Source organism: Euprymna scolopes, chromosome 20 (assembly GCF_053919585.1).
Source record: "Euprymna scolopes isolate OS-2025 chromosome 20, ASM5391958v1, whole genome shotgun sequence".
In the NCBI taxonomy this organism is placed as follows: domain Eukaryota; kingdom Metazoa; phylum Mollusca; class Cephalopoda; order Sepiida; family Sepiolidae; genus Euprymna; species Euprymna scolopes.
The window spans coordinates 78,568,791-78,585,681 of NC_136501.1; the positions used below are offsets into that span (position 1 = coordinate 78,568,791).

A 16,891-nucleotide genomic window follows, 5' to 3' on the forward strand; every position below is an offset into this window, starting at 1 on the left:
TTACTTCTCTTAATAATATCTTCTTGGTTGATATTCTTTTTATATTCATCCAACCATCTTTGGCCACAAACGGTCCGAGCACAAGCTGTGTCAATCACTGCCATGTTCAATGACTCAACTAAAAAAATTTTACTTGGAGAATATTCATCGTGTGAGAGAAGTGTGATGTTACACTCTTCCATTTCTGTTTCTTTATGCTCCAATTCGTCTGTTTTGGCTAACCTAACAGCTTCACTTTTGTGGGGGCACTCTCTCCACCAATGCAAAACGCTCTGGCAAATAGAACATTTAGTAACTTTCCCATATCTGTTAGTAGGGTTCCCGTTTTGCATTTCCGTTAAGTGAAAGGCTAACAGCCAATGCCTGTTTGTTCTTTGGTAAATCCGTCATCATTGTCCAAATCTTTATTTCATTTTTCCAGCATGGGTAGTCGTTCTTATCAAACCTAGGGGGATTTTTGTAGTTAACGGCCATTTCCTCTTTGTGGTCGTTCGTTAAAAAAAACTTCAATTATTGTTCCGTAGATCGTTTTCGCTCGCAACTACGCTCTGCTACCATGAAAAACAAGTAAAATAATCCAACTCCGACGGTATATATATAAACAATGATGACACGACCACCTACGGCAACACATCAAAGGCTGTAAATGACAAAGTTCTCTCTGATTCTCTCTCCTCTGATCTCGAGCGTGTGGTTCAGTGGGGGAAGATGTGGCTGGTTACCTTTAATGCATCCAAAACCAAACTCCTTACATCATCAACGCTCTGATCTCCATCTGGCATTAATTGTGATGGATGGCTCTCGTCTGGGTGAGGCCTCGTGTTTTGACAAGCTTCTGGGTTTGACCTTTACTCCTGATCTGAAATGGAAGATGTACATCAAGTCTGTTGCCAAGGTCGCTGGAAAGATGGTGGGATCCTTCTACCGCTCCAGAAGATATCTCACTACTGATGCAATTCTCTATCTATATAAAAGCCAAGTACGTCCAAGGATGGAATACTGTTGCCATATCTGGGCAGGAGCTGCTAAAAACAGCCTATCATGCCTTGACAGAGTACAAAATAGATTTCGTGGCTTAGTGGGGGATGCCCTTTTCTCTACCCTGCAACCTCTCTCCCACAGAAGAGACGTTGCGAGCCTATCCTTGTTTTATCGTTATTTCCATGGTAGGTGCTCGTCTGAATTCCAATCTCTGGTTCCCCCTCGCCAATCTTTCACAAAAAACACCCGTCTAGCTGAATCCACTGTGAAAAATTTCCCCCACTCTATATCTGTGCCTAAATCAAAACGCGGATTCCATGAACAAAGCTTCTTTCTTAGAACTGCACGCCTGTGGAACTGTTCCGTCTACCTGCTTCCCACCGGACTACAACTTGGATGTCTTCTAGTCCAACGTTAACAAATTCCTAATGAACCGCCCCCTTAAGTAAACACTTCATTAAATCTCCACACTAACATACTGTACTTGCAATAATCCTTATCCCTGAGTGGCTTCCGGGCCTTGATAAGTGGCGATCACTGTGTAAGAAAAAAAAATATATATATATATATATATATATATATATATAATTTATTACGGCAGCTAATACATTAATTGAATAAATATGCAACACGCTCACGATTAGAGTTTAACGGTTAACAAACACAAACATTACGACGCCATCTTTTTAAAAGAAGAGTTCGTTAACTCTGCCTTTTTATAAGGGAGATAACTTAATAAATTATATGCATATTAATGCCAATATAAAGGGAGACAACTTAACAATTAGAGGACTACTATTCATTTTGCTTGATATGCACGTCTGTGCCATGTATTTCCTTCAGATATCCAATAAACCCTTGGTCATTGCGACACTCTAAAAAGTAAGTTGTACTTATCTATGACCAAGAGTTTCTGGAAGCCAGCAACTGGAAGACGCCACAAATCAGCTGCACAGCCCCGGATTGTGAAGTCACCTTTGACGCTAACCTGGCACCGGAAATCCTCATCCGTTTGATTGATATCCATGCCAACACGGCCCATCCCTCACCCGCACCTGCCGCAGCTACAGCAGCACCAGCCAAGGCAGAGAAAGTCAAGCGACCCACGGTATCGGCTGCAGGTTCAAGTGCTGACCGCCTACTTTGAGCAGAGATGGGACGACTACAAAACTGCCTGCCACTTACAGGGAACGGATCTAGTGTTTCAACTCTTCGAGTGCTGTGACGACCCCTTGAGAAAAGACCTCACAAGGGCGTTCGGATCTCTCGCACATTCTGACGAGACAACCGTCCTACAAAAAATAAAAACTCTCGCTGTACGACAAGAGAATGTTGTGGTAGCAAGAGTTCAACTACAAAGCATGAAGCAGGACAGGGACGAACCGGTTCGTGCGTTCGCCACAAGGCTCAAAGGGCAGGCTGGTGTGTGTCGGTACCTGATGGGCTGTACAAACTGTGGGAGCCAAATTAGCTACAGTGACAGCATGATCCAAGATTGTGTCATCCGGGGTATCTACGACGATGATATCCGACTGGACATACTGGGACAACCCCAACTAGCAGAGCAATCGCTTGAGGAAACTGTCTCCCTCATCGAGGCCAAAGAAAGTGGGAAGCGCTCCGCTGGCCGCCTTCTCATAAACAGCAATGAGCCCACTACTGCTGCAGCTACCAGCTCATACAGGAGACAAGAGCGGAGTCGTCTACAGAATCGTGGATCAAATACTACCTCCAACCAGAACTCTACTCGTCGGCATAACCGACACCCTTCTCCAAGCAACCCACCCTGCGGTTACTGCGGACAATCTCACTAGATACCTACATCAAGAGCAGTCAGAATGAAAATTTGCCCGGCGTATAATAACACATGCTCCCATTGTGGCATACCCCATCACTTTGGAAAGGTTTGCCGACGCAATCAACAGAGCCGCACTCCCACCGCAAGCAATAATGCCATCACTGTGTTCGATGACGACTCTGCGGTTCTATTTGATGCCCTGTGCTCCGTCGAAACACCCCCTCCCTCCAACGCAGATCCAGAAGCTATTTCTGAGACACACACTCTTGTCCTTGAACACCATATATACAATGACCTGTGTAGAGTGTGGGAACGTCGTGCGTCCGATCCACAACCATTCATAAAGGTTGATATACAGGTCATCCCTTCTGACATTGGCATACCCCCTCACTTCCACAGCCCCACTGCCATTGTGACGCATACAGCTATGGCAGATACAGGATGCCAGTCGTGCCTAGGTGGCATCACAGTGTTACATAAGATGGGCTTGACAGTCTGTGACCTCATTCCGTGCACAATGAAGATGTCAGCTGCCAATGACAAATCGATTGAAATCGCAGGCGCCCTTCCACTGCACATATCGGGCGTATCTGACAATGGAACTGTTTGCAGCACACGGCAGCTCGTATATTTCACACCATCCACAGAGCGCCTTTACCTATCTAAGCATGCGTGTGTGGCTCTCGGCATGATCCCTGCAAACTTCCCATCTGTTGGTACAGCCTCACAACTTTCTTCCTGTGATGCCACATATCCTCCCACGGAAGGAAGCAAAAGACCATGTAAGTGTCCGGATCGTGAGACACCTCCTCCGACCACAATCCCATACCCACCAACAGAGGAGAATAGGGAGAAAATAGAAAACTGGCTACTGGATCACTACGCCTCCAGCACATTCAACACCTGCCAGCACCAACCATTACCCATGATGTCAGGCCCACGCATGCGACTCATGATCGACCCGAATGCAGAACCAGTTGCCTACCACACCCCTATTCCGGTGCTGATACATTGGCAAGAGGGAGTGAAAGCAGGCCTTGATCAAGACGTTCGACTGGGTGTCATAGAGCCAGTTCCTGTTGGCACACCAGTCACATGGTGTCATCCAATGGTTGTCTGCCCCAAAAAATCTGGTAAACCCCGACGCACGGTGGACTTCCAACCATTCAACCGGTATGCCACTCGAGAAACGCATCACACCCAGTCCCCATTCCACCAAGTCCGATCCATCCCTCCACACACACGGAAGACCGTTTTCGATGCTTGGAATGGTTACCACAGCATTCCACTTCACAATGAGGATCGCCACTATACAACATTCATCACCCCATGGGGTAGATACAGATATTGTGTGGCCCCACAAGGGTATGTAGCTTAAGGCGACGCCTACACACGGCGGTTTGATGAGATAGTTATGGATGTTCCGAACAAAGCGAAAATCATCGACGACACCCTCTTGTGGACCTTAACATAACAGAGTGACAATGGAATTGAGAGAAGCTTCTTCCAAGCAGTCGAGTGGCTGGATCTATGCGGTCACAATGGCATCACAGGCAATCCTGACAAATTTGGATTTGCCAAGAAGGAAACGGAGTTCACCAGTTTTCAAATCAGGGAAACAACTGTGGGGCCATGTGAATCCTTCGTTGAAGCAATAAAAAAATTTCCCACTCCCAGAAATATCACGGATATACGCAGCTTCTTTGGACTTGTGAACCAAGTCTCGTATGCATTTGCAGCGACAGAGAAAATGAAAGCATTCAGAGACTTCCTGAAACCCAGTGTCAAATTTGACTGGACTGACAAAATGCAACACACCTTTGAAGAAGCAAAAAGACGGATTATCCACGAGATCAAACATGGTGTGGAGATCTTTGACAAACGCAGGCCAACTTGTCTAGCAACCGATTGGAGCAAAGACGGCATAGGATTCTGGCTATTCCAAAAACACTGTCTTTGCCCAGCACCTCACAAACCCTTTTGCTGCAAAAACGGATGGAAGATTGCCCTGGTAGGAAGCAGGTTCACATCATCAGCAGAGTCCCGCTACGCCCCCATCGAAGGGGAGGCTTTAGCAGTAGTAGAGGCTTTGGACAAAGCTAGACATTTTATTATTGGGTGCCCAGATCTCATTACAGCGGTAGACCACAAACCACTGCTCAAAGTCTTTGGTGACAGGCACCTGGATAACATACCCAACCCACGTCTTCGCAACTTGAAGGAAAAAACCCTGCGGTATCACTTCCGGGTCACTCACATCCCAGGCGCCCAACATTCTGCCAGCGATGCTCTGTCACGCCACCCAGTCAGCATGGCTCAACACTTGCCACTACCTGATGACTCAGCATCAGCTCTGTACACCACTCAGTTACCTCTGTCTATCCTTGAATACATTCGCCATGCAGAGCAACCACCAACCCATGAGGTCTGCTCCCAGGACATCAACGATGGTACCATCCTCGAATCAATATCGTGGTATGACATTCGCACTGCCACCGCCAGTGACCCATCCATGGTCTTGCTTCTAGACATGGTGGATAATGGCTTCCCAGCTAAACAAGAACTTCCATCTGACATCCGACCATTCTACCAGTACGCGATCATTTGAGCAGCTTCGACGGTGTGATACTATACCACGACCGCATAGTCATCCCCAAACCCCTGCAGCACAGAGTGTTAGAGTCTCTCCATTCGGCCCACCAAGGTGTTACGCAAATAAGTGGCGAAGACTGAGTGGAGATAAAGTGCATTTTATCTCCACTCAGTCTTCGCCACTTACAGTACCAAAGACTTGGGGGGCGTAGAGGACTACTATTCATTTTGCTTGATATGCACGTCTGTGCCATGTAAATAACACTCTTTTGTATTTCCTTCAGATATCCAATAAACCCTTGGTCATTGCGACACTCTAAAAAGTAAATTGTACTTATCTAACAATCGCTTCCATCTTCAAGGAAGGTTCCTTAAGAAAATCCTCTAGTTCCATTTTTTTTTAACCTTTGCCTTGCCTTATATATATATATATATATATATATATATATACTCGTTTAGTCCAGTGGGATACTGACTCAATAGGGAAATTTTATAGCATTATTATTGTTCCTTTCACAAGTCCCCATATTATGTATTATCCCGGACGATGGCCCCATGTTACATCCTTGGTCCAGGTTTAAATGCACAGCAGTAATTTTAATTCCAGCTCACGGACTTAGGGTTACTACATGCACCCGGCTTAAAGAAGGGTACGGGGATTTACCACTAAAGACAGCTATGTGACTGGTCCCCAATCCAGTTGATTGTAAGCAAATTTCATCGCCTATCAAATTTTTTTGAAACAGTGAGAAGCGAGTGTGCAAAAGGCGGCAAAAAAAAAAAAAAAACTCAATATGAAATAATGAGGAGGTTGGAAGCAGAAATATAGTTTATATATATATATATATATATATTTATATGGGCCTTATTTATCCCTTTTTTTTTTGTATAAAACAAACAAACAAACAAACAAACAAAAAAATAACCCAGGATCGCAATAACAAAAAAGTCTCTTTGATGAGGAGAGATTCAGGAACCTTCATGGTTAACTCAGAGTCAACCGCGTAACGTCTCTGTTTTTTTAACAGTATTATTCCTTTTTCCCTGCTGCTCACCCCACAAGTCAAGAAACGAAAACATCGCCTTCCTTTGCCGAAAAATGCCAAATCAGACTGATTCTTTTTCTTTCTTTTTTTCCTGTTTCTCCTGCCTCTCTCACCATAGACTATGTCCATTGTGACTTGCGTCCCCATCGGGGTCTCCGTTTTCTTCCCACAGCCTTTGGGCCATGACAACTGTTTAAGAATTTTGCAAACAAAATATGTGCTACAGACATAGAATTCTCTTAACAATACACACGGCCGATAAAACGCTTTTGATAATTGCAGATTTCAAGGGGGTTCTGCTAAAATCATATTTTAAAAACCAAAGCATCTTAAGTCCTCAAAATACCACCGTTTTGTTCGACAATGAATATATTTTCAAATAAATTAATAAATAATAATGTACATTATATATTTTAAGAGTTTTGAGCAAATAAAGTGATAAAAATGTTATCATAAAACAGCCTTTTTGGTAAGATTTTGTAATGACCCCACCCCCTCTGATTTGTAAATGGTCGTACCGGGTTTCTCTTAAGAATTTCGTTATGAAATTTGGAAATTAACTAGAGGAGATATCACTTTTAATAGATTCAAGTGTCCTAATTCTTTTTTTTGTTGTATTAAAAAAAGACTTCAACATGAGTATAGAAAATTTTTTTTCAAAATTTTCTTCAGACACCCACTGTTAAATAAATCAATCTTTTTATTATGTCCGTTAAGAATAAAACTGTAACCTGTTTTCTCTTGCGGTACCAAGCAATTTAAAATCATGATACCTGGAAAAAAAAAAATCGTTCTATTTTAAAAAAGTATCTAAAAAAGATCTGTAGAAGCAGCAGCTACAATACTATAAATAAACTTTTTTTTTTGTTTTCGTTTTTTATTCCAGAACGAATTAAAAATTAAAAAAATAAAAATATGAATATAAAAAAAATGTTCTTACATATTGTTATGGCTTGCAATAAGCCACAAAGAAAACAGAACAACGGAATAGAGTTTAAACAATGTATTACTGAAACAACAACGTAAAAAGGTTACAACTAAAAAGAGTAGTAAACGTCACCAAGCAGGCGAGGGTCGTTTTGGTGTTTAATCCACACCCGGGATCAAAAGGTCTATGGTTTATATAATGGATGGAACAGTCCATTTGTAGGGTGATTCCCCCACAACACTAAAGACAGCTACGTGACTGGTCCCCAATCTGATTTCCGCGGTTGTGAAAATCAGTATTTCTTCCTTTTAGGGCAGACCACCAAGGAGTCTGTGCGCTTCCTCTTTCTGCCAGAGGGTTTCGGTTCTGACATCCCTTTTCGAGGGTGTATGTCAAAACAGTCATACACAGTTTCAATCGCCTCAGTGCCATCCTGCTGTGGTTCTTCTTGATCCTTGTAGAAGCATTTCCTGATTTGGTTCAGGTGCCTCTTATGTTGGAACTTTGGGCCCTGAATGATGTATGTAACATGGCCGATTCTTCGTAAGATCGTGCCCTGTTCCCAAAAAGAAACGTTATGTCTAAAATACACGCTATCTTCGCTGTTAAACCATTTCGTTGGCATTGTAGAGCTTCTATTGTGTACTATGTGTTTGGGTAGCAGTTTATCAAATACGGATTTTATTTTTCGTCCAAACATGATTTCTGCTGGGGATCACGCATTTGGTTTGTTCAGATTTCTCATGATCCTGTAAACTTGCAGAAATTGCTGAAGGGCATTTTCAGTCGGTGTACCGGACGCCTTTTTTAATTCCCTTTTAAGCGTATCGACGAAGCGTTCGGCATGGCCGTTGCTTCTGGCATGGTACTGGGGTGTCGTAATATGCTTGATTTGATACGTCTCGCAAAATTCTCTGAACTCTGTCGAGATGAACTGTGTGGCGTTGTCACTAACCAGACAGTCTACAACCCCAAATCGAGCAAACAATTGCAATAAAAAATTTGTCGTTGTTGCCGTGGTTGGTTTTTTGCATCTTAGTACCTCTGGCCATTTAGAGTAAGAGCCAACTACTATCGTATAATCGATGTGGATCCTCGACCATGGTTGTTCAGCCTTAGGCCAAGGTTTATATGTTATCGGTGGTGCTTTTGCATCTGTTCACCACGTCGGTAATATCTTGGTCCATAGCTGGCCAATAAACAAAACTTCTCATTAGGCTTTTCATTCTGTTTATTCTTAGATACCCCATGTGAAAATCCCTGAGAATTCTTTTTTTGAAGGGTTTGGGGGATGACAACCCTTTCACCATATAAGAGTATTTCGTACGCAACCAGAAAAAATGTTTGAACTAGTGTCACCCAGTGCTAATTTCTGCTTCGTGATTGGAATGAAATTGTCATTTAGGGATTCTGACTTAATTTGCTGAAGTGTGACTGGCAGTTCGTGGATAATATTGTTTATCATGGTTTTTACATCACTATTAATACGTAGTGCCGCGATTACTGAATCTTCAAGAGGTTCCATTTTGGCAGGAATCAGTCTCGATAGACCGTCTGCATGGGTTAGTTGTTTTGAGGAGAGAAATTGAATTGTAAAATTATAGTTCAGCAGAATAATTCCCCATCTATAAAATTATAGTTCAGCAGAATAGTCAGTTCGCAGTGAATGTTGGAAGTCCTTTTTTTGATCCAAAAATGGATATCAACGGCTTATGGTCGGTTTGTAGAGAAAAATGTCTTCCGTACAAGAACCAGTGGAATTTTTAAACTGCAAATATAATTCCTAGGGCCTCTTTCTTGATCTGAGAATAATTCTTTTCCGCTGGCAAGAGAGTCTGTGATGTGAAAGCAATAGGCTGTTTCGAGCCATCCAGCATTCGATGTAGCATGCACGCCCCAACGCCATATTGACTAGCATCGCTAACTACTATTATGTCCAACTGCGGGTTGAAATGTGCTAGGAATAGTTTTGAAGTCAGGATTCTTTTTATTTTTTGGAATGATGTCTGGCAATCTTCTGTCCACTCCCAAGCCTTATCCTTTTTCAGCAATTCATTAAGTGGTATGCGCAATTTTTGCATATTTGGGATGAACCCCTGGTAATAATTTGCCAAACCTAAAAAACTCTGCAATTGAGTTATGTTTACTGGTACCAGCATTTCTTTAATAGCGGTTACCCTATCTAGGTCTGGGCGTCTGCCATCTTTATCGATTATTTGACCCAGGTATTTAATTGTTTGTAAAAAGAACTCGCATTTATCTGCTTTGATCTTAAATCCATAATCTTGTAGTCGACTGAATACTTGTCTGATATGTTTTTCATGTACCTCCCTGCTTTTGCTCACTATGATAATGTCGTCAAGATATGCGATTGCGGTGTCCAAGCCGGACAGCATAGTATCCATTACTTGCTGGAATATTGCGGGTGCCATCTTGATACGAAACGCAAGTCTTTCGTATCTGTACAAACCCCGATGAGTGTTAATACAGAGGAGGTTAGTGCTTTTGTCATTTACCGGAATCTGTAGGTAAGCGTCACTTTGGTGGATCTTAGAAAAAATCTTGCCACCATTTAATTTCGTGAACACTTCTTCTGGACTAGGTAATGGATAGTGAAAATCTTCTAAGGACCCGTTGAGTCCGGTTGCGAAGTTGACACAAACGCGAATTTCCCCGGACCTTTTCTTTACATAAACTGCCGGAGCAGCCCACTCACTATATTCAATTTTAGCCAGTATACCGATGCTTTCTAATCTGTCTAGTTCCTGATTTATTTTCTTTAGGGAAGCGAACGGGACATTACGTTTCTTTTTAAACATCAGTTGTGTGCCAGGTTTCAACTTAAAATCTGCGGCCATTTTTGTACATCTCCCCAGGCCAGGAGTAAATACGTTTGTGAATTCTTTTTTAAAACAAGTTATAAGTTTCTCTGTTTCTGCTGGGCGGGTATCTACTTTCTTGCAGAATGTGGATATAGGAAGATCCCAGAGACGAAACTCCTCCATGCTGTCAGAACCGAACAGGTTCTCACTATCTTTTAGCACATACAATCTTAGTTTTTTTTTGTTTTTCCCCGTAAAGTGACATTTGTAATTAATTCACCTTCAAAATTAATTTTTGTAACGTTAAAGGCCGTCACCATTCTGTTAGTTTTTAACATAGACGGCTTTTGTAATATTTTCCACGTTTTGAGATTTATTATTGAAAGATCCGATCCACTGTCTAATTGGAATAGCCTTGCCGAAACTGTTAACTGTTACATATTTGCGTAGATTTTCATCTACGACGTCCTTAGTTCTGGTTTGACGTACACGGCTTCTATTCTGAGTTTTCCTACAGTGCGAACTTTTATGACAGATTTTATTGCATAAATAGCATTCTTTTGTTAAAAATGGGCAATCCCTTACCCAATGTATTCTACCAAATCTGAAACAAGCAGTCGGTGCTTTTAGTTTTTCTGAGTTTTGCTGGTTAGTGCCTGTGTGCCATTTCAACAGTTTTTTCTTAGTTACTTTTTTATATTCGCGATGCCCGCTTCGACATTTCTTGCATTTTTTTTATAATTTCTACTTTTTGACAATCCTCAGTCAATTTTTGAAGTGTTAAGTTCGGTTTATTTTCTAATTTTGTAAGGACTCTGCGCCTGATTTCCGCATCTTTTCCCGAGGTTAACCCTTGCGTAAACACAAGACATTTAAAATTGTCTGCTGTTAGTTCAGACAACTTAAAGTCATCACAGTGTGTTCACTACAGCTGCGTAGGTGGCAAAATCGTCATTATCGTCTTTTACCACATTCAAACATCTCCAACGCTTATGGAAAAGAGATATTTTCGTCGAGAAAAGTTCTTTTAACAAATTTACTGTCTCATTGAGTGATAAATCTGCTGTTTTCCGAGGCAAGATATAATCCACGAATTTATCATGCTCAGCCATTTCCAATTTTCGTAGTAGAAGTCTGGTTTTATCTTGATCAGACCAGTTGCTGCCGTTAAAAAAAATCTTCATAACGCCAAAAATATGCTGCGAATGATTTTTCCTCTTCCTCGTATTTAAAATTGTCTATTGCGGTCCATATTGTATTCTGAGAAAATGCTGAATTGCTTTCCGCGTTCGCATTATTCTTAACAATTTCTGTAAGCAATTCCTCTGTTCATAATTGATGTTCGGCTAACTGTTTTTGAACTTCCTTTTGCTGTTCCTCGGTTCGTATTTGACATTCCACTAACTGTTTTTGCAATTCCTTTTGCTGTTCCTCAAATCGTATTCGTCCAGTTTTTTTCGGATTATGACTGACGCTTTGCAGCATCGATATGCAACTTGGCCAAATGTTTCAACGCTACTTTCAATTCGTCCATTTTGCTTTGTCAGCATTAGCAAGTTCAAAACGTTTGCCGCATTTTATAAAACCGTTTTATTCTTTCTTATTTTTTCCACCAGACCATAAAATGAACAAAAAAAAAAAACAAATATATAAAAAGTTCATTGTCTAAAGAAAACAAAAAATCAAGTGTATATTTTTCTCCAGAGAAAAAAAAAATAATGCCCGATTTTAGCAGCGAAAACCACAAGTGACAATTTCTTTTTCCAAAAGTATAAAATTTACCTTTCTAAGTCACGACAAACATTTTCTTTTTGCAAAAGTACAGCACTATCTTTGAAAGTCGTGACAAACTTTTCTTTTCAACTCTGTTATCCGTAATGACCTGCGTTTTTTTTTTTATCGTGAACCTTTCAGTTGCAAGTGTTATGTTAGACACTTCCTTAGGCTGGATAACATTTTAGTCCGACGTCGTTAGTATTTTTAGAATACTATTTCAACGTAAGTATATTTTTATTTTCAATGTCGTTACTGGTTTTGATTTTAGTATGCTCCTTGAATCCAATGTTGTCAGTGTCTAGTTTTTTGTTCTTAAACGTGAATACGTTCTCCGAATCCAATGTCGCCAGTGTTATGGCTTGCAATAAGCCACAAAGAAAACAGAATAACGGAATAGAGTTTAAACAATGTATTACTGGAACAACAACGTAAAAAGGTTACAACTGAAAACATTAGTAAATGTCACCGAGCAGGGGAGGGTCGCTCTGGTGTTTAATCCACACCTGGGATCAAAAGGTCTATGGTTTATATAATGGATGGAACAGTCCATTTGGAGGGTGATTCCCCCACAACACATATTTAATTGGAGCTCATATTATCAGAACATAATTAGCTTAATTAGAGCTATTTAGTTATCAGAATGTATAATTAAAGCAATCCCAACCAGTCCAGCATTATTTTTAGTCAAATTTTAAAAATATAATTGAAAAGACAAGAAAATAAGTTTTGTAAATATGTAATATGTGCACTTTTATCCATTGCATCAGTTTTTAACGGTGAATTAAACAGTGTTTTGTTTTAAAAGAACGGAAATGTGAAATATGAGTTTTTTTGCTTCACGTGTCAAGCAATACCTTCCCCACCCCCAATATATTTTTTTCATCTTTTTTACAATTTTTTTCAGCAGATTATAATCAAATGGACACTAATCTAACGAATTATATATAAAATCAATATTTAAATATTTTTAGGAGGTATTCAGTTTCTAGTTCAGTTCCTATTTACTTGCCTCCCCACAAGGACAGACACAAGGTCAGTTTTTAATCTGAGGAAAATCCAGCTTCCCAAAAGGGGTCAATCTGGATAAAAACAAACATAAATTGTCTTAGTCATGAAGGATTTCTCTCTTACTGACAGAGAACAGAAAAGGCGAAGTGTAGCATCAGAATACTACACTAAGATTTTGGCCCGAAGTCCAGGTAGAGTAATTTAAAAAAAAAAAAAACGTCTTAAACTGGAAAGTTTAACAAAATGTGTCACTCGTACAAGAAATGTAATTGAAAATAAAAAACAAATTTATCCAAAATTTGTGAACGATTTGTTACTTTTAGTAAAAAGTGTTTTTTGATATTTAAATAAGTGGACAAAAAATACTTCAGTTTTTCAAATGTCACGTTTTCTGTTCGTGACATCACTTGTTTAAAATGAAATTTATTTTTGTCTGTTGTAATTCTTATAAAGTTTCACACTCCTCATTTACGTAAGTTTACATATTTAAAAGTAATTTGATGTTCAAAATCTAAGGCATAACATTTTCAAAAGCCAATAATTATGACCAACTAACCATAAATATGAGTCTCAAATACCTGCTCAAAAAAAAAAAAAAAAAAAAACTCCCTTAATCCTACCTCTAACTCTAGGTATGTGTGGCAAACCTCCTCCTCCTAAAACCTTCTTTAGCCCTAACAATAACACTAAGTCCAAGTTCCTCACGAAACAAAGTTCCTCGGTTAGCTACATATAAGTGTCTAAAAAAAAACAAACAAAAAAAAAACAGATCCTTCCTTAAAGAAAAGTGCACAATTTATCGCCCATAAAAAAATAAATTGGTCAAGCGTTTTAGTGCTAGAATGGTCTCAAAATGGTGAATTATTTTACATTAAATTTATGTGAAACTAACCCCCACTCTAAATTCTAAAATTGTTTTTGTTTTGTTTCTATCAAGTCTTCAGGGTGTTCACACATAATTTCCCTTAGCTCTACTCAAAGTCAGAGTGGCAACTTCTCTGCCATCTCATAATTGCACAAAGACCCTCTTAAAACCACACAAAATCGTCTTTAGAAAAAAAAAGGCGCATAGGATTTATCTCCTATAGAAAAAAAATGGTTAACTGCCCTAAAACGTTAGAATGGCTCAAAATGGGGAATCATTTTGCATTAAATTCTAAAATACTTGTTTATCTTTCATTAAAATTTTTCAAGATGTTCACATGTAATTGCCTATAAAGGCAAAATCGCATATCTTGGAAAGGTGGTCAGATGGGATGGGGGGGGGGGGGTTAACAGATGGTATTAATCTACAATAATACCAAAGAAATATTGCAATATATACATTTTTAAACAGTCCTAGATTCCGATTTAATTTCTTTAAAATGTTATCTTTTATAGAAATTCAAATCCGCTTAACTGTGAAAACAGGTCGCTATGCGCTAATGCGCTGACCAGTGCTGAGCTGCTTACAGTCAGCAGATTAACGAGTTTCGGGATTTTCTCTTAAAAATAAAAAAAACTGTTTTTCTGCTTTCAAAAGGAAAGCAAAAAAATCAGTTTCATTTTTTATCCTGAGTTTGTCCATTAAAAAAAATTATTTTCAAGTTTTTCAAATTTGATTTCCAAACAATACTATTTTGTTGTTTTTAATGCTTTTAGTACACATGTACTAAAAGCATTAAAAACAACAAAATGTACGAAGTACATGCGTTTCTGTTATCATTGTATTTATAACTTCTAACATGTACTTAAGGTAAAATTGTGTTTTTAGTGGTAAAAAATATATATATGTATATAACAAATAAAATGTACTTGTGCACTTATGCTACCATGCTGAAATAATAACATTATTTAGAAACCCATTCTTAACATGGGGAAGGAAGGGTGTTGTGTTAACTATTCTGTTCTTTCACCTAACAATTAAATAAAATATATTGTGAAACTTTAGTTTATTTTTAACTCATTGTCAAGACCATTTTCGTTGAATCTGTAAAACAAACTTTTTTTTTAACTGATATCTAAATAATAATAATAATAATAATAATAATTAGACGGTTCAATAAAGAATTTCATTGTGATGCATTTTGTAAATTTTTATCGTTTCCACCTTAACATTTTTCTTTAAAATGACTGCCTATTAAGGTTTTCGGGTATGCTGAAAACGAATATTGCATTTAAATTTTCCGCTGTAGCTTTCCAGATATTTAGCAATGTCATTTCTTATGTTATTACTGGTGGGCATCTTGGTACGTGCGTTTGCGCATAGTTTCTCGGAGTTACGTTTGCGCGCTCGCACGTACCAAGATGGCCACCAGCGATAACATAAGAAATGATATTGCTTAATATCCAGAAAACTACTTATTAGCAGAAAATTTAAATGTGATATTCGTTTTCAGCATACCCTAAAATCTATAAAAGTAAACATTTTAAATGTTAAGGTGGAAACAAGGTAAAAAAAATTACCATTTTATTTCTTTATCTACATAGTTGAATTTTCAGTAAAACAACAGAATAGAAATAACAAAAATTACCATGAACTGGTGAATATATAGTTGTTGCTTATCAGGATTCCTGGTATACTGGTACTGTGAAAGCTACATCAAGGATTCATGTAGAGTACGATTTATGGTTGCATCTCAGAAAATAGGGGTATATTTTGGGCCAGATAGAGAGGATTTACAAAATTGAAAATTGAACTGGTCCCAAAATGCATAAGTTCTGGTCGACTATGGGAATTTCCATCTTTTACAGAAATCCAAAATCTATATGAAAAATTTTCATCGATTTATTTCTGAGATTAATTCATATCAACTCAATGTTTTTTTCTTTGAGGGGAGTAGTAAATACCGGCCATGAATGCTCTTTAGGCATTCAATGACTACACCCCAGACTAAGCTCTCCTATGGTGAGGAGGCAGGAAAATACCTGCTCTCAATAAAGCTATACTTAAATACCACTATAATACTTAGCGTTGTTCATGAATAGACACCCACTGTATGATAACATGCGCCAGTTTAAAAAAAAATTGAAATTTGTACATTTTAATTTATAATTCATGGTTTATGGTAAAGAGATACATCAGATTTGACTGCATAATCAAAAACAGGACACATAAGAGTGCCAAGTTTCATGAGAATAGCTTAAAAATAAATAAATGGTGGCAAAATTACCGAATTTCTTGAAATGTTGAGGTCTGTAATTTAGCCCACTTTTTTTTAAAAAAGCCTAAATTTTGGCACTTAAAACTGAATTTTAAAAATTATCATAACTTTTGAACTACTGGTGGTATTTGCATAATTCAAACGGTTTTAAGCATCTTTTACATAGTTCTTTTCATGTAAGCTGATAAAATAGCAATTATCTAAAAAGAAAAAAATCACCTTGTAATGCCAAGTATAAGTCGGCTTTCAAGGTTTATTCTGAAAGCTGTTATTAACATGGGCAGGTTGGAGGCGTTTATACTACGCTAGGGTACGTAGTAATTTGTTTTTTCCGGAAGTAATCATTATCTAGTTTTTTTGTTTTTTTTGCTTTTGGTAATCTTGAAGATTCATCTTCCTTTGTTTACAAAACCATTTGGCGGAAGTGACGTCCGACACATTTTTAGCTACGGATGACCAAAACCGTATAGAATGAATTTTTTTTTTTCTTTTTTTTTTTTTTTAGAAGTTTTATTCAAACAGTCTTTATTTGAACTTAATGGATTTTTTTCTTTTATATTTATTAAATGTTTTATTCTTTTTATCAAACAAAAATAGAACTTTTATAATGAAATATATATTATGGACCGTTTTCCAATCATCGAAATTTTAAAATTAAAGTTAGTTTTATTTAAAAAAAAAAATAAATAAATTAAAAAAAAAAAAAAATACAAGATGTTTTTGCTTCGAGATATTTTTTTTGCTCCATTTACTTTGAAATTTTGGTATTTTTTTAGTTTATCGACCCCTTGGCATTC

At 38.4% G+C, this 16,891-nt stretch overlaps 1 protein-coding gene across 2 annotated transcripts in view; it reads right to left on the reverse strand.

The window, feature by feature from the left end:
• Positions 1 to 16,891, reverse strand: part of LOC145241474 (fanconi-associated nuclease 1-like) — a 281,174-nt gene that overhangs the window by 251,933 nt on the left and 12,350 nt on the right. The gene's annotated exons all lie outside the window — the stretch shown is intronic.